The sequence below is a fragment of the Equus asinus genome, chromosome 2, assembly GCF_041296235.1.
Source record: "Equus asinus isolate D_3611 breed Donkey chromosome 2, EquAss-T2T_v2, whole genome shotgun sequence".
Classification (NCBI taxonomy): Eukaryota; Metazoa; Chordata; class Mammalia; order Perissodactyla; family Equidae; genus Equus; species Equus asinus.
Window position 1 is genome coordinate 121,653,532 of NC_091791.1, and position 18,442 is coordinate 121,671,973.

Here is an 18,442-nt window from a genome sequence, read left to right on the forward strand (position 1 = left end):
TTGCTAGAGTTCAGCATCAGTTGTCTTTTTGTTTGTTATGATCACAAGCCCTCACAAACATTTTTTTTTATTAAGGTTATGAAAGTTAACATCCTTGTGAAATTACAGTTGTACATCATTATTAGTCATGTTGTAGGTACACCACTTCACCCCTAGTGCCCTCCCCCTACCCCCCTTTCCCCTGGCAACCACTGATCAGTTCTCTTTGTCCATATGTTAACTTCCACCTATGAGTGGAGGCACACAGAGTTCGTCTTTCTCTGTCTGGCTTATTTCACTCAACATAATACCCTCAAGGTCTATCCATGTTGTTGTGAATGGGACGACCATGTCCTTTTTTATGGCTGAGTAGTATTCCATTGTATATATATACCACATCTTCTTTATCCAGTCATCAGTTGCTGGGCACTTAGGTTGCTTCCATGACTTGGCTATTGTGAATAACGCTGTGATGAACATAGGAGTGCATGGAACTTTTGGAATTGCTGATTTCAGGTTCTTAGGATAGATACCCGTAGTGGGATGGCTGGGTCATAAGGTATTTCTATTCTTAACTTTTTGAGGAATCTCCATACTGTTTTCCATAGTGGCTGCACCAGTTTGCAGTCCCACCAACAGTGTATGAGGGTTCCCTTTTCTCCACAGCCTCTCCAACATTTGTCACTCTTGGTTTTGGATATTTTTGCCATTCTAACAGGTGTAAGGTGATATCTTAGTGTAATTTTGATTTGCATTTCCCTGATGTTTGGTGATGATGAGCATCTTTTCATGTGTCTATTGGCCATCCGTATATCTTCTTTGGAGAAATGTCTGTTCATGTCCCCTGCCCATTTTGTAATTGGGTTGTTTGATTTTTTATTGTTGAGTTGTGTGAGTTCTTTGTATATTATGGAGATTAACCATTTGTCAGATAAATAACTTGTGAATATTTTTTCCCAATTAGTGGGCTGTTTTTTTGTTTCAATCCTGTTTTTCCTTGCCTTGAAGAAGCTCTTTAGTCTGATGAAGCCCCATTTGTTTATTCTTTCTATTGGTTCCCTCATGTGAGGGGTTATGGTGTCCAAAAAGATTCTTTTGAAGCTGATGTCAAAGAGTGTACTGCCGATATTCTCTTCTAGAAGACTTATTGTTTCAGGCCTAATCTTTAGGTCTTTGATCCATTTTGAGTTTATTTTAGTAAATGGTGAAAAACAATGGTTGATTTTCATTCTTTTACATGTGGCTGTCCAGTTTTCCCAGCACCATTTGTTGAAGAGACTTTCTTTCCTCCATTGTAGGCCCTCAGCTCCTTTGTCAAAGATTAGCTGTCCATAGAAAACATTTTTTTTTTTATAAAATAAGTAGATAGGAGTGAAAGGAGTTTTGTTACATAATGTCATTCAACTAGTAATCTGCCAAAAAAAGTTACATAGTGATCTATCATCAAAATTATTCTTAACAACTTATCAACTGATTATTTGATTGGTTCCTAGTGATGTTCACCAACACTTTGAGTTGTCCCTTTGTTTGGCACCCTAGAGGTTTTCATACCCTTGGAGAGATTCCCCACAGTGGGAGACTAGGGTTGTGGAAGAGGAAGTGGGAGAAGAAAACCACCAGCACGATCCTGCCACTTTCAGGAAACTGAGGGATTTTACATGCACGTGAAGTTGAGGATCCTCCTAAAGCTCTGTGCCCTTTGGAAAGTCTTCAGGGACCCTTGGGAGGATATCTTCCACGTATACCTGGTTTTTATTCCTCTTTGGCCCACCTTCTTGGTCCTATACAGGGGCTCCACTTCTACGAGCTCACAGACAATGCCAGGTTCCCTGGGGTAGTGCCCCATCCTCTTTCTAGGCCCACGCTACCCCTTCTCTCTGGCTTCAGTCTCCTCCACGACTTCAGAACTCTAAATACATTAGTGACTCCGAATCTCCAGTTGGAATATCTCTCCTAAGCTACAGATCCACTGCACTGCCTACCTTGAATGTTCCGTCGGTACCTCAAACTCACCACATCCGAGGCAGATCTCATCCTCTCCACCAAACGTACCCTCCTTCTTGGGTTTCTTGCCTCAGCAAGTGTGTCCCTTACCTGCTTAACTCCTCCAGTTTCCTCATTCCTTGTCACTAGTCACTGTGGTTCTGCTTCCTTAATGCCTCTCATCCATCTTTTCCTTCCCATCCTCGTGACCTCTACCTTAATTTGGGTCTCATCCACGTTTCCCCTAGTTACAAAAGCATTACAAAATTACAAAAGCATCCTAACCTGCCTCCATCATTTCCAGTCCTCTCCCATCTAGACTCTCCTCTGTTCTTGGAATGCTGTTTCTTAAATGCAAATCTCACTGAGTCGGTGCCTTGCTTCATGGCCCATTGCCCACAGGATAAGGTCAACTCATGTTGGCATGGTTTAAGACCCTTTTGATCTGGCCCCTTCCCAACTTCTAGCCTTTGTTCCTCTGGTTGTTGAGACTCTGGCTGTTGGGCTATAGTTTATATTGAAATACTTGAAGTTCCCCCAGCTTCTCTTTTCTTTCCCATACCCATCCCTCCACCTCAACTATCTCCCTGTAACTTCTTCTCAGCCTGGCAAACTCCTACACATGCTAAAGCATCAGCTCCATGGTAATCTCATCTGGGAGACTTTCCAGCTCACCCTGTGTTCCCCTCCCTCAGAGCACTTGGCACATGGGATTACAATTGTCACGCACTTGGCTGTCTCCCTCACTAGATTGTGAGTCACTCAAGGGTGATGTTTTCCCTCTCAATTCTCTAGTGCCTATAAAAAGGCTGTCACAGAAAAGGGATTCCTTAACATATGAAGGATGTTTACTGCAAACACAACAGACACAGCCACTCTGATTTGCAGGTGTTTCTTGAGAGGAGTTGCTCTTGCCACTTGTCAGAGACTCTGGTTTTCTTTGTCCAGGCCAAACCTTTGGTAGTGGTGACTGGAGCACTTTCCATTCCCCTATTGAGCACAGAGAGGAAGGGGCTCAAGGCCTGCAAAGCTTCAGTTTCTCTGCTGCAGTCCCGCTTGGAAACACGAGGTGGCGCTCTGTGGAGGCCTATGAGATTGGCTCTGGGTGATCAACCTGCCTAGCCCTGCAACAATGCAGTCCTGATAATCCAGAGTCAATGACAAGATTGATACTTGACTTGATTGTTATGAGGAATAGAGCTAACAAATGTTTGCATTACTCATTCATGCCCATATGTGAACTTAAGAAAAATGTGTAAGTAGCATTTATCTATGTATTTTGGAGTTAGTCCTGGGCTCTATTCCTGGCTCTGCTACTTGCTACCTGTGTGACCTGTCAAGTTCTAGGTGTCAGATTCCTCCTCTGTGGAACAGAGTTATTAATATCTTTTATGAACTCTAAATGAGATGAGGTTTGCAAAGTTCCCAGCATAAGTCCTGAGACATACTAGATGTTCAATAAATATTCATTTTCCCTTTTAAACATCCTTATATCACTTTATATGCCTTCTTGACACCCATTGCTTTCTATTTTGTTTTATAATCTCTTCTATATCTGTCTTGTTGCTACCTATTTTAGTCTGGGAACTCCTTGAGGGCAGGACTTGTCTGATTTTTCTCTATCTTCAGCACCCAGCTCAGAGCTAAGCACACAGCAAGTGTTCGGTAAATATTCAGTGAAAGGGTGGTGACCGAATATACTCCTCCCTCACCTCCACCACAATGTCCTCTTCCTGGGCCAGATAAAACCCCAAGTTATTCAGGTCTAAGTTCTTGGTTATTTTTGCTTAAAACACAATTGGGAAAATCTGGTAAAACCTGAACTGGTACTTGTGCTGCCAGTGACCTCAGAGGCTTGTCTGCCTGCATGCACCATCTGGACTGTTTGCAAAGAGCCAGGCAGCCTGCCTGCAGTCATGTCCTTAGCAGGGTGACCCTCCTAGGACAGACTTGCCGGCTATGAAGGCAGTGGAACTCCTCAGGGTGACACATGATTACCTGCTGTGGGCGGGAGGCAGAGGGTGGGACTTGTCACTTGGCTTGGCAGGCAGGGAGGACACAGAGCCAGAAAGGGCAGGTGGGCTGGAATCGCCCTCCATTTGGGGTTCTGAGTCCCTGTAATCCTGCCAGCCCCTCTTTTCCTGAAGGAAGAGGTTCAGGCATCTCCCCTAAGAGGCTTTTCCTACCCAGGGTGGGGGGCATCCAGGTTGGAAAAGGGGAACAGACTCAAGTTCTTTCTGGTTGAGGGAAGGCCTGAGCAGGTGACCCTGCATTATGAACGGTTCACCAGTGAGTGGCAGTTGACATGTGAAGAGATTGTGCAAAGGCCATGAGGACTTCAACTACTGCATTGAGCCTTAGTACTTCCTCAATATATCCAAAGTGCTTCAGAACACAATCCCCCTAATGAAACAGGACAAGTTCACCTCTGACCACTAACTCCTTCATACCTGGACCAGGATTCCTAAGGGAGACTCAGCTCCATGGATGAGGCTCTGCCCTCACTGAGAGGCCTCCTTAAAGCCCCCAACTTGGCCAAGAGTTTGAGTTTTCCCCTGTCTGCGACATTTTTCTTTACGTAAGTGATAGTTCAAATGACTTCAGAAATGGGAAGTGGGAATAGAAAACCTCCCAAGCTTTTCTAATGCTGGAGCAGCATGGCTGTTGAAGCTGTCTGTTGCAGGGGTGGAGATGGGGATACCAAAGATGACAAAGGAAGGGAGTTTCCTTTGGAAGGTACATTTTACTAGGATGTTTACTTCTTGAGGGTACTAGAAAACAAAGGTCATAAAGACACTCAAATTCAATGGTGCTTCTATGTTTTCAAAAACTTTTTTATCATGGAAAAATTTTAATATACACAAGATAGAGAGAGTAGTATAATGAACCCCCGTGGACCCAGCTTCACAAATTTCAGACATTTTGACCATCTTGTTTATTCTCTCTCCCGACTGTTTTTTCTTTTCCTCAGAGTAGAAGCACCTCAATTTATTTTAGGAGGCTAATAGGCCCTTATAAAGATCTAAGAGAAGGATCAAGGAGTTTATGGAGCAGGGAGGGAATTTGGAAATGTTCTGGTTCATTTTTTTAGGTTACAGGTGGAAAAACTGAGGCCCAGAGAGGAAAATAGCCCCAGAAGGCTGAGTTTGAGCCTGGCCTAGAAGCCAGGCTGCGGAATTCCCAGTGTATTGACTCTTCCAGCTCCAGGAGATGAAGAGCCACTGACCATGGCAGCAAAGACTGCTCTGAAGGAGGGAAAGTGTTAGAAGAACTCTGAGAGATCTCAAAGTCCTTAGAGCATAATGAAGCAGCTCACATTGATACGGAGCTTTCCAGTTTGTGAAACACCCTCATCTTGATTAGTACGTTTGATCCTCACAATATCTATGAAAAATAGGCATTATCGTTATAAACCTCATAGGAAATTCTGGAAGGTAAAGGATTTAAGTTAGTGGCAGAGCCAGGATTAGCATCCAGGTCTTGAAATGTCTTTTCCAGCCCGGAGCTTTTCTTTCTGCTGGGCTGTGTCCCTACTGCAAGGTGCCTGCTTCGACAGTTGGGACCCTACGCATTAACTGCAGTCTTAGCCTGAAGAGGAAAAACCACAAAGCCAGTGGCTTTGTGAACGGAGAAAATATGGTCTTCTTTATAAGATCTGTTCATTGCTGATACTATTGTGACTTCTGACTCAGGCCAGAGTACAGGGAGTTCCCCACCAAACGGGAACAGTTTCCCTAGTGAGGCTAAAGGTGATACAGGAAGAGCAAGGGAACAGAACATTCTAGAAGCCTTTGGGCACGAATGGCTACAGGCTTGATCTGGAGTGAGTCTTCTCTCTTACTGCCTGCTGGGCAGTGTCTTGAGGGGTGGGAGGGGGGCAGCACCTTAGCGCTTTGGGTAAAGTGAGAACATTTTCTGGGGACTGAGGCAGCCAAGCCAGCCCTGCCACATCATCCTGCAAAACACTATATTCACAAGTGCTCTAAGTCCCAAATAGCTAACCTTCAAAGGGTCTTGGGACACAAGCAGAGCCAGCAGGGAAGAGGCTGCTGCTCCCCTAGTCTGCCCTTAGCGTTAATGGGGGAGTATGTGAAGGAATTCACCCTGACTGAAGACTTACTGGGGCCAAAGTCCTGTGCTACATCCTTTAATTTTTTTTTTTAATTCTCAAAACATACCTATTATTGCTATTGTTTGTCCCATTGGAGATTTCTCCAGTATCAGAGAGTTGGAGAGTAGCCAAGCTGGAATTGGAGCTCAGTTCTCTCTGGCTCTTTCCACTCTTGCCAGCTGGGCCCAGCACACAGAATATAGACTCCCCGCCTCCGCTTGCCTCAGCTCCTGGAGGATGAGGTGCCACTGCTGCTGCTTGGAATGTGCTCAGGGCTGCTGTCCTTGTCCGTGTGCTGACAGCTGTCTCTGTAGCCCTTTTATCACTCACACAGCCCTCCCTGGCCCACTTCTCTCTACCTCCCACCTCTATCACCTCTTTAATACAACTTCCTCTCTGTTACATTAGCCCTAAGTTTCACACATATTTGCGTTAGTCAGGACTTTTTAATTTCTAAGTGACAGATGCTCAGTGAATGTGATAAATTGGATTATTATTGCCAATTCTTCACTCCTTACCTGTAATCAAGTTATCAATCCATGCCTTTTTTCATATAACTTCACAGAACTTCCCACTAGGGTAGATGAGTATATTTCCCTGAGGTTTCAAATGTGTTTTGTAGTTTGGTTCGGCCTCTTGTGCTTCTGCTGCCTGTCATGAGAAAAGTGTGCCCTATGTATTAGCTGGTCCCAGAATAAGAGGCATGGGGACTGACTGGAACTCAACCCACAGTCTGAATCAACTTGCAGACCTGCAAGTGAGAAAAAGAAATGTTTGTTTCTGTAAGCCGCTGAGACTTGTGAATTGTTTGTTATGCAGGATTATTACAGCAATAGCTGACAAAACACCAACTTGAACAAAAAAAGAGAACTTTATTGGTTGACATAACTGAAAAGTCCAGCAGTATAGTTGGTGCAGGTATGGCTGCATTCAGGGGCTCAAATGATGTCATCATGGCTCTATCACTCTCCATGTCTCAAACAGGCATTCTCTACTCATTTTTATATTCATTCAACAAATAATGATGGAGTGCCTACTCTGGTCCAGACTCTGAGGTTACAGTGGCGAACACAGAAAGGCCTCTGCCCTCACCGAGTTTATATTCTAGTGGGAGAGACAGATGCCAGGTGATGATAAGTCCTATGAAGAAAATAAGGTGAGGAAGAAAACCATGCAAATATCTGGAGGAGAGCATTCCAAGTAGCATGGAACCATCAGTGCAAAGGCCCTGAGGGGCAGGATGTGTATGGTGTGTACCAGGAACAGCAAGATGAGCAAAGGGAGGGGAGGCAGGAATAAGGCAGAAAGGGGGCCAGGGACCAGATCACCTGGGCTCTTCTAGGCATGGTAAAGAGTTCAGAATCTTATTCCAGGGTGAAAGGAAGCCACAGAGGGTTTTGGACAGAAGAGTATCGTAAAATATTATATATATATGTATTTTTAAATCTTGACAGTACATAAAATGTGCATTTTTTGTGTAAAGTGCCAGTTTTTTAATACAAACAATTTAATAAGTAGACTCTAAAGTCTACTTTGAAGTAATGAGGTTGAAATCTGCCAATTTAATATGATTTAATTTGCCTCATGGTAATCAAGTATTGAATCTTCAGTTTGAAGATTAATCCAATCTTATGGGTCTCCACTCTGACAGCCAAGACCACTGCTGGTGCAGTTACAGAAAAGTCATCAAAAGTCAGCTTGCTTATAAAAGCCAAACATTGTCAACATTTTCCTTCCCAGAGTTTCCTGACAATCTAGCTTTTTCCTTAGGCACCCTTATGTCCTGGGTGACACTACTAGCAATATCACACAGGCCTGGTTTTGAGGTCCTTTCAAAGATGCCAATAATGGACAGTTTCCCTATTACAGTCAATTCACGATCTATCTTCTTAATGTATTTAAAGTAGCTGTGTGTGTGTGTCTGTGTGCGTGTGTGTGTGTGTGTGAGAGAGAGAGAGAGAGAGAGAGAGAGAGATATCAACAAAATAAAAGCACGTCTTCAATTATTTTATAAGGTAAAAGAATTAGCTGTTGAACTTGACATCATTTCCTTTCACTCTTGTTTCCTACTCTCCAAAAAGTTAGTCTTCCCTACCAATGAAAATCTTCTTCACAAAGTCAAATAGATACGATCCAGCAACTCCACTTATGGGTATATATCCAAAAGATTCGAAAGCATGGACTCAAACAGATATTTGTATACCAGTGTTAATAGTAGCATTATTCACAATAGCCAGAAGATGGAAGCAACCTAAATGTCCATGGATGAGTAGATAAACAAAATGTGGTATAAACATACAATAGAATATTATTTAGCCTTAAAAAGGAAAGAAATTCTGATATATACTGCAACATGGATGAAACTTGAGAACATTATGCTAAGTGAAATAAGCCAATCACAAAAGGACAACTATTGTATGATTCCACCTATATGAGGTACCTACAGAAATCTAACTCAGAGAAGCAGAAAGTAGCATGGTGGTTACCAGGGCTGGGGTAAGAGCAGAGGGGAGTTAGCGTTTAATGGGTTTGGAGTTTCAGTTTGGGATGATGAAAACGTTTTGGAGATGGATGGTGGTGACGGTTGCACAACAATGTGACATTGTGAATGCCACTGAACTGTACACTTAAAAATGGTTAAAATGGTAAATTTTATGTTATGTATGTTTTACTACACATACATATACAAAAAAGTCAAATGGATTTTCTGCTCCAAAAACCTTTCTAAAACTAAGTTCTGGCATAAACCTGTCTGCTACTATTTCCATGTTCTGCCTCATTAAAATGCAATTCATTCCAATAAGCCACAAGGCAAGACCTCGGTTAGGAACTCTTGTTCTATCTTAATAACGCTGATAATTATTTCTTTTACTTTTTAGTCTGCAGGTTTGTATAACAATCATTTAAATATTAGGCAGGCAAAGTCACAGTGTAAACCTCACTCTGCCCAGTAATTCATTGGAAAATGTGATCGTAGGCATTGATCCTCATTTCTTGAGGTAGAATGCTAGCGTGAAAGCAGCAGAGATTTCCTCCACTGCCCCAAAGCCTACCACTCATTCTCCATAAGTTGCTTCTTTGTCCCCAGTCAGGCCCTGTCAGCTTTCTCTACACAAAGCATTGTTTCAATAGCATTGAAGACAAAGGCCTCCTCTTTGCAATCTTTAATGCAAGTGTCAACAAGGAGACTCTATATTTCAGAATATAAGTTGTCCATGTCACCTTGAAAGCCACAGAAACACATTGCTTCTGTAATCTGTACTTTTGGACGAAATTGCGGCACCAGGCTTTCATATCCAGCTCCATCACTTGCTGCAACGAAAGCCAGAGCCCGAGATACAAAATCTCTCTCCACAGGCTTCAGGGCTTCCAGTGCTGAATGTCCTTGGAGTGATCTACCTCCTCAGCTGTCCAAAAGGAAGCCTCAGCTTTCTGGTACATCTGCCAAATGCCACGATATTTGAGAGGAAAAATGGTGCACAGCTGTGATTCTCTCTGAGTAGCAGTTCATCTTCCACAAAGGGAGCAGTACGTTAGTTTTAATGGGCTTGAAAACTCCTGGAAGCTCTTCCTCTTGCTCTCACTCCTTATCTGCCACGCTGAGCCACTTCAAGGGAGAGAGGTGACCTGCTACAGCTGGTGATTAGGTGACAGTGGCAAGCAGGGTGTGGGCAGAGAGAATGACGGATGAGGGATAGTGGAGGAGGTGTGTGCAAAGTGGACGAAGGAGACCGGTGGTCCTGGGAAGCACAAACTGTAGGTCAAGGATGGAAGCAGAGACACCAGGTAGGGGACCATTGCAAAGTGATGAGAAGTAGTCAGATTTGGAATATATTTTGAAGGTAGAGTTGTTAGGATATGCTGATAGATTGGATATGGAGTGGGAGATGAAAAGAGAAGACAAGCACGGTCCCAAGTGTTTTGGACTGAGTGGATGGTCATGTCCTTTCCTGAGAGGAGGAACACTGTGGGAGGAGTAGGTTAGGAGTCATGTGGGAAATTGAAAGTTCAGTTTGGACATGTTAAATTTGAGATGGCTAATAGATATTCAGCCATCCTTGGTGGTCTAGTGGTTAAGATGCTCTCACCACTGCAGCCTAGGTGTGTTTCCCGGTCAGGGAACCATACCACCCATGTGTTGGTTGTCATATGTGACAGCTGCACATTGCTGTGATGCTTAAAGCTGTGCCACTAGTAGTTCAAATACCAGCAGGGTCACCCATGGTGGACAAATTTTAGCAGAGATTCTAGATTAAGACAGATTAGGAAGAAGGACCTGGTCACCCACTTCTGAAAAAAAAATTAACCATGAAAACACTGTGAATAGCAGAGGAACATTGTCTGATATAGCACCAGAAGGTGAGAGGATGGTGCAAAAAGACTGGACAGGGGTCTGCACTGCTGTACATCGGATTACTAGGAGTCAGAATTTACTCAACGGCACTAACAACAAATTAGATATTCAAGTGGAGAGGTCAGGTAGGCATTTGGGTATTTGAGTCTAGAGTTCAGAGGAAAGGCATGCTGGAGATAAATATCGGGTGGGAAGAAGAAGTCACAGATTTCTGCATGTTCTGGATTACACCACTCCACAACTGCCACATCTGCATTGGTAGGAGTCAAGGATAGAGTCCAGAAGTTTCTTTGATGGCCCCCACTTCATCATAGGCCAGAGTTAAGAAGGTCCTGCCTTGGCAAGGACAGTTTTTGTGGAATATTGAGGATAAAGGGCAAATTGGAGTGGATTCAAGGAAGAATGGGATGGGAAGAAATGGGGACAGAAAGTATAGAAAATTCTTTTGAGGAGTAAAAAATTTGGTAGTAGTTGTAGAAATATGGGAGTCAAGGGAGGTTTTTTCCCTTGTTTTTTAAGTTGAGAGAAATTCTAAAATGTTCATGTTGTTGATGGGAATGATCCAGTAAGGAGGAGCATATTTGGTGGTCTAGGAGATTGTGGAGATAATTGCAGGAGCAAGTCCTGGGCAACAAGGGGGAAAGATCCAGTGCCTTCACTGTTGGGGAGTAGAGAGAGCAGGTGGGGAATGCCAAGGACAGTCTCACCTAGACTGTGTGGAATTGTACCCCTAGAAAACTGCAGCTCCATTAACCAGAAAAGTAGAGATCATGAGATAACCATCCGATGCTGGGAAGAGAGAAACACCTGAAGCTCACTATACATCCAACTCATGACAGCAACTTGTTCACCCCATTCTACTACGGACAGGGTTTTGTTCTCAGGAAACTTTTATCCTGACACTTTTCCAAGAATGTTCTCAGTAGAGCCAAAGGCTTTTCTTCTCCTGATGGCACTGTGCTAGGGAAATACATTTCTTTGAAGCCCTTTGGTCAGAAATGACAATGAAACAACTCTAACTTTGACAAAAAGAAAAATTTATGAAAGGACTCTAAGATGTCCCAAGTAACCAAATATGGGATGCAACAATTGGAACCAAGGACTTGAGGGCCACTAGGATACTCTCCCCATCTGTCATCTCCTCTTCATTCTGCATATGGGCCTCATTCACTTTTACCAACTTCCTTTCCAAAGTAAGAAACACAGCCACTAAAGTTCTGGGCGCCACATCCAGAACTTGCACATTGGAGAGAGCCGTACTGTCCTTACTCTGTTATCAAAATTCCAAACCTTGAGGGAGGGCTCAAATTGGCTCCATCTAGGTCAGATGCCTATTCCTTAATTAATCAACTATAGTCGGGGGTTGGAGAGTTTGTAGCAAAACTGATACCTCCAATTGGAACCATGTGATTGGAATTAGTGAGTGGAAAATTTCTCAGAAAGAAGGGAAGTGCTGCTTCTAAAAGAAGGGAAGGGTACAGGGCAGACAAAACAATAGATGTCCACTACAATAACCAGATCAGTAAAGATCCATTTTTTCTTTACCAAGGGAGGCACTTCCTTGGTAGCTGGTGTAATAGTTCAGATCACGTGGTAAATATTCACTCCCTTCCCGCTAGAGGACTGGCCGTGTGGCTTGCATCCTCCGAGGAGGGTGTTCACAGATGTGACTCAAGCGGAGGTTTGAAGTGAGCTTCTTCGGTTGGGCTTGCATTCTTGTGCTTCTGTCATCTCCAGGAGAAGTCATATAGGCCACTAGTCCTAAAAGAATGAGAGATATGTGGAGCAGAGCCACCCGAGCTGATCTGTGGACCTGGAGCTTGAAGCAGAATTGTCCTAGTCAATCTGCCCAATCTGCCCACAAACTGGTGGGCATGATGCTGAATGATTATTGGTGTATTGCATTGAGTTTTGCGGGAGTTTGTTATGTAGCATTATTGTAGCAATAGTCAGCTGATACAGCTGGTAATAGAAGTCCTAGTCCTCAGTAAAATTGCGCTTGCCCTTGACTGAGGTCCTGAAGACACAGTTTAGAAAAATCAGGCAATTCTTCACACTCTGCACTTTCCACTGACTTCTCCTGAGAAGGCCTTACCTTCACCGACTAAGGCTCAAGTGGTGACAATGTTTGTAGGGAAAATGTCACCCTCCTACTCTTTCCCCAGTGCTACTTCTAAGCCACAGATGCAGCCCCTGTTCTCCTCGAAATCCTGTCAAATCTGTCCCCTGAGGGTCTCTTGACTTTCTGCTCGTCTTTAATCACTGTTATAATCCTGGTTAAGGCCTTATCTTCTCTGATTGAAATTACCTCAAGAATCTCCATTAGTATCCAGAATATGTAAAGAACTTTAAAACTCAGTAGTAAGACAAACAATCCTATTTTTTAAAAAATGGACAAAAGATTTGAACAGTTGCTTCACAAAAATATATACAAATGGCCAATGAACACATAAAAAGATGCTCAATGTTATTAGTTATGAAGACACAAATTAAAATCACAATGAGATATCACTAAACATCCACCAGAATGGGAGAATTAAAAAGACTGACAATATCAAATATTGGCAAGGATGGAGTGTTCAGGCATCTTATACTTTGTAGTGGAAGCACAAAATGGTACAATCACTTTGGAAAACAGTTTGGCAGTTTCTAATGAAGTTAAACTTATCCTGATAAAAAACAAAAACAGAACACAAGTCTTATCATATGACCTGCAATTCCACACGTAGGTATTTACCCAAGAGAAATGGAAAGATATGTCCACACAAAGACTTGGAAAAACAGCTTAGCAGCTTCTTATAAAGTTCTTAATAAAGTTAAACATATACTTACTATATGACCCAGCAATCCCACTCCGAGATGTTTACCTAGGAGAAATGAATACTTATGTTCATTAAAAAATCTGCATATGAATGTTTACAGCAGCTTTAGTTACAGTAGCCAAGACATGGAAACAACCTAAGTGCCCATCAGTGGATGAACGGATAAAGAAGACGTGGTGTGTGTATATACATACATATCTATATACACACACACACACAATGGAATACCGCTCAGTCATAAAAAAGATGAAATCTTGCCATTTGCAACATGGATGGACCTTAAGGGTATTATGCTAAGTGAAATAAGTCAGAGGGAGAAAGTCGAATACATATGATCTCACTCATAAATAGAAGATAAAAATAACAACAAACAATCACATAGAGACAGAGAATAGATTGGTGGCTGCCAGAGTGGAAGGGGATGGAGGGAAGGTGTAAGGGGTAAAGGGATACAGTTGTACCAAAAAAAGAAAAAAAAGAAAAGAAAAACAGAAATTTAACTAATTTGATTGTTTTCATCTGAGAATAAGAGTAGAGAAATTTGGAGTCTCAAAGGTGTACCACTATAGAAGTTTAGAAAAAAAAATCTATATGTGAATGTTGATAGCAGCTTTATTCATAATAGCCAAAAAGTGTAAACAACACAAATGTGTATCAGCAGAAGAACAGAGAAACCAGTTAGGCTGTATGCACACAATGGAATATATTACTCAGTAATAAAAAGGAACAAACTATTGACGTACTTAACAACACGGATGAATCTCAAAATCATTATGCTGAGTAAAAGAAGCTAGACATAAGAGTCCATACTAGTTGACTTAATTCTTACGAAATTTTAGGATAGGAAAAAGGAATGAATTGTGATGTCAAGCAGCTCAGTGGTGGCCTATGGCCAGGAAGTAGGATGGGATTGATTGCAAAGGGGCATGAGGAAACATTTTGAGTTGGTCTAAATATATATATACATTTTAAAGGTATGCTTTTTTTAGTGAGGAAGATTGGCCCTGAGGTAACATCTGTTGCCAATCTTCCTCTTTTTAATTTTTTTCTCCCCAAAGCCCCAGTACATAGTTGTATATCCTAGTTGCAAGTCATTCCAGTTCCTCTAGGTGGGATGCTGCCACAGCATGGCCTGATGAGTGGCATGTAGGTCAGCACACAAGATTCGAACCGGCGAACCCCAGGCTGCCGAAGTGGAGTGTGAACTTAACCACTCAGCCTTGGGGCCGGCCGGCCCCCTCGTCTAAATATTTTATATCTTGATAAGCATGTTTACATTTGTCAAAACTCATTGAAGTGTTCTCTTAGAGTGGATGGATTTTATCTTTAGAAATTATACCTCAATAAAGTTAATTAGAAACAAACAAACTTATCCTGTCTCCTTGGGAATCAATCCTGCAGATGTGGTACTATCCAAATAACTTTCCCCAAAAGCATCTCTGACCACGTCACTCTCCTGCTTAAAACTCTTCAAGGCTTCCTCTTATTTTCCAGAGTCGGTTCCAAGCTCCCAGCCCAGTACACAAGGCTGCTGTGACCTCACCTCTCCCCTATCTCCCAACGCATCCACAGGCCTTGCTTCTACACTTCAGTCTCATCAAAAGCAAACTTCTTGATTCATACCTGTGTTTATTTCTCAGTTATGTTCTGATATGTGCCAATATGTACCAGTGCTGCGCTCTCTGCCTCGTGGCATTTTATTCATCACGTAAGAGCCAGCTTGAATGCCAGTCTCCTCTGGGAAGCCCTCTCCTGTCATTCTGTATTGTGACACTTAACATTCTGCAGTTGAATTTTCTGATGGTTTGTGTGAAACTCCATTACACTGTGAGCACTGTGTCACTGAAAAAGCCCCATGTACCTGCATCCCTGGACTCAGCACAGGGCCTGGCGTGTGGTAGATGCTCAGCAGAGTTCGCTGCGCAATTGTCTGAGTAAGTGGCTTTGGCTCTCTGTACTTTATCCTTTGTTCTCAGTTCTTGGCTCAGCAGAGAATTACCCTTGAGGGGCCCAGTTTCACTTGCTATCGCCAAGCACACTTTTACTTCCTCCATTTGTGCTGTATCTTTTGCCATTCCGTTTAAGGCAGTGGAAAGTCCAAGGCCCTCTACCCAAATCACTTGAAGGTCCTATTCAAATAGGCTTTTCTCTTGAACTTCTCTGAAGATGACATTTGGGGAAAGAAAAGAAAATTTGACTGTCGCTTTGCTGCGTAAAACTTAACAGAAAAACTAATATAGCTCCAGCCACGGTATCAGTCTGGTTGTGAAGCAGGCCATTTGCAAAATACTCGACATTGTTGACAATGATAATAATAGAATCCAGTCGACATCTTTCCTGGGCCTTGCTTGTGCCCATCATTATGCTGGGCCTTCTGAAGGAATCACAGATAAGGGGGACAGCCCTCTACCAGCCTGGAGTCCAGCAGTGGGTACAATCAGCGCAGCAGCTGCTATGTAAGATACACCATGAGATTTGCTATTACACAGGCCCAGATTCCTGTGGAAGCGAACACTGAGAGATTTTTCCTTGCTAGGGTGGGTAGGGAAGGCTCATTTGACTGCGCCTTGAAGGTGGAGAAGATTTGGAGAAATAGGGATGAAAGGGAAAAGCCATTCTGGTTGGAGACAACAGGAAGAACAAATTCCTGGAGCCAGAAAAGCACCCCACAGAGTCAGTGCAGGGGTCTGAAGTATGGTGAGATTAGGTTGACTAGGGAGTTCAAGCCAGAGCATGAAGATCCTTCTAGGAGTTTGGGCTCCTCTTCAAAGGCAACAAGAAGCCCCTGGAGGATCCTGAGCTGGTGAGCAGGATGATCAATGGGTATTCAAGTAAGATTCAGAGAAGGTAAGGAAAGACTGGTCTGAGTGCACACCTGTACCCAGGTGTGCAGGAAGGGATGAAGGACAAATGAGTACATTGTTCCATGTTGTACACAGAAATTCTATCCTATATGGGATCATTAATAATTTTAACCTCCCCCCTGGCTTTTTCCCCCCTATTCTTTCCTTTTCCATCTCTTTTGTGGTCTCTACAATCCTAGTTAAAAAATCCTATCCAAACTGGCCATACTTGTTGACACCGCTTTCCTTCCCTCCTTGCCTCTCAGCTCCCTCGGTTCACAACTAGTTATTCTCTTCAGTGCCCACTTAAGCCTTGCTCCCAAATACAACAAGAGAATCAGAGGAAATCCTGCTGGCTTATTTGCTCTTAGGATTTCCTGGAAATTAGTCTCCTCAGATAGAAACCAAGCTCCCACCAGGAGCTGGCTTTTCTTTATGAGGAGTGGACTTGCCTCTACTGTGTTCTATCATCAAGGCTCCCTGCTGGACCAAGGGAGATGACAGGGGCGCATGCAGGTGGCTTCTTGTGTATTTCCCCCTTCTCCTTTGCGTTACAATGATGTTACCATTGAAGACCATTGTTCTGTGTAGAGAATTTTCCAGACCTTGGAAAAGGGAAGTAGTCATGATAAGCTCAGAGGAGCTAAAGAGCAAACCAGGGCTGGCGGTTCCCCTGAGTCACCTCCTCTGAAGCAGTCAAAAACCCACCAAGTTTCCACCCAACTTCTGCCTTTGGGGAAAAGAGAAGTTGACCTCAGCAGTCTCTCTCTGAGGTCACGTACCCAGGACCCTTGTCCTGGAACTTGGATTCCTCTGGCAACTCATCAGCCAGAGTAGCTTCAGAGTTCTTCCTTCATGTTCCCCATCAAAACTTACCCTTTGTCACTCATTGCTTTCCGCTCCCTGGTCAGAGCAGGAGCTGAATTAATGACATAATGAGATCCCTGCAATCAGGAAGGAGGATAAAATGAGATCTTCTCCAGGTAATCTTGCCTCAACCCACTGAGAAGACTTCTATCTTCAGAGGGTTCTAATCCAGGGGATTCTCAGCCCTGTGTAGCCTGGTGGGAGAAGAAGCCGGCAGGATGGCTTTGAAGTGCCTCCTGGATCACCTCAAGATTAGAGTTGCCCAACTCAAAGGACTGTATGAGGATGACATTGATTAAATTGTACATGATTGTGTATGTAAGTGACCTTGCGTGTGAGTTGCACATTGTGGCAGTTTTAAAACTTGGCTGCAAATTCTTTGGCATTCTTCCCATCTGTAAAAGTGGTCTATATTTCTTCCCCTTGAATTTGGGCTGGATTGTGACTACTTCTGCCAGTGGAGAAATGATGCTTTGTGAGTTCTAAGCTAAGTTATAAAAGGTCTTTCATCTCCTACATTTACCCCTGGAATACTTGCTCTTGGGATCTTGAGCCATATGTAAGAAGTATGACCAATTTGAGATTGCCAGACTGGAGACAGCACACAGAGAGATCCTGAGACTACACTAAGAGAGATGCCTGGCTAATCCCAGCTGTTCTAGTCCCAGCTGTTTGAGTCATCCAGCTCAACCCCAGACATTGTGGAGCACAGGCCAGTCATCCCTACTGAGCTCTGCCCAAATTTCACATTCATGAGCAAAATATATGGTTATTGTTTTAAGTCACTAAATTTTGTGGTGGTTTGTTAGAAAGCCATAGGTAACTGAAACATATGTGTATAAATTTATGTAAGCATAACGAATAGACATGAGGTTGTAGTTCACATATATGTATGTGATAATTGCAACAATGTAGCCCAAAGCACTTTACAAATGGAAGAAGTTGTTAATTATTAGGATGATTCATACGCTTCTTATTGTTATTCTCATGACAAACACTAGTAGTTCCCTCAGCCCTAGCCAGGACTCTATGCTTCTAGGTAGAAACTTCCGGACAAAAAGAGCATAGAGAAAACCTTGGTCAGACCATAGGTACTTTTTAGGTGTGGACAGATTTGGGAAATCATCTTCTATCATAATTCCCTCCCCAATCAGTCTCTCCCTCTCAGTTCATAATAGATCAGTGTGACTCATGTGCATTTCCAGAACCTTAGAATTGTCACACGGCCACAAAGCTGGCTTCATGGCCCCAGAATGGGTCCCAGGAAGGGTCTTCGTATTTGAAGTGGTACTGCAGCAACTGCTTCTAATTATTCTCTTTTGCAGTTCCTTTGACTGCCTATAATATGGCACAGTTTCTCCAAGACTGAAAATACTTTAGGGCCAGAAATTTTTATCTCCAGCACCTAGCACAGTCCCTGGTACTCAGCAGCATCTGAGTGTATGCTTATGGAATACTTGAACACATATATGGTTTCCAGACC

At 43.1% G+C, this 18,442-nt stretch overlaps 1 pseudogene; it reads right to left on the minus strand.

The window, feature by feature from the left end:
• Positions 1-8,730: 8,730 nt before the first annotated feature.
• On the minus strand, positions 8,731-15,324 carry LOC123276015 (ribonucleoside-diphosphate reductase subunit M2-like; annotated as a pseudogene).
• Positions 15,325-18,442: the final 3,118 nt, after the last annotated feature.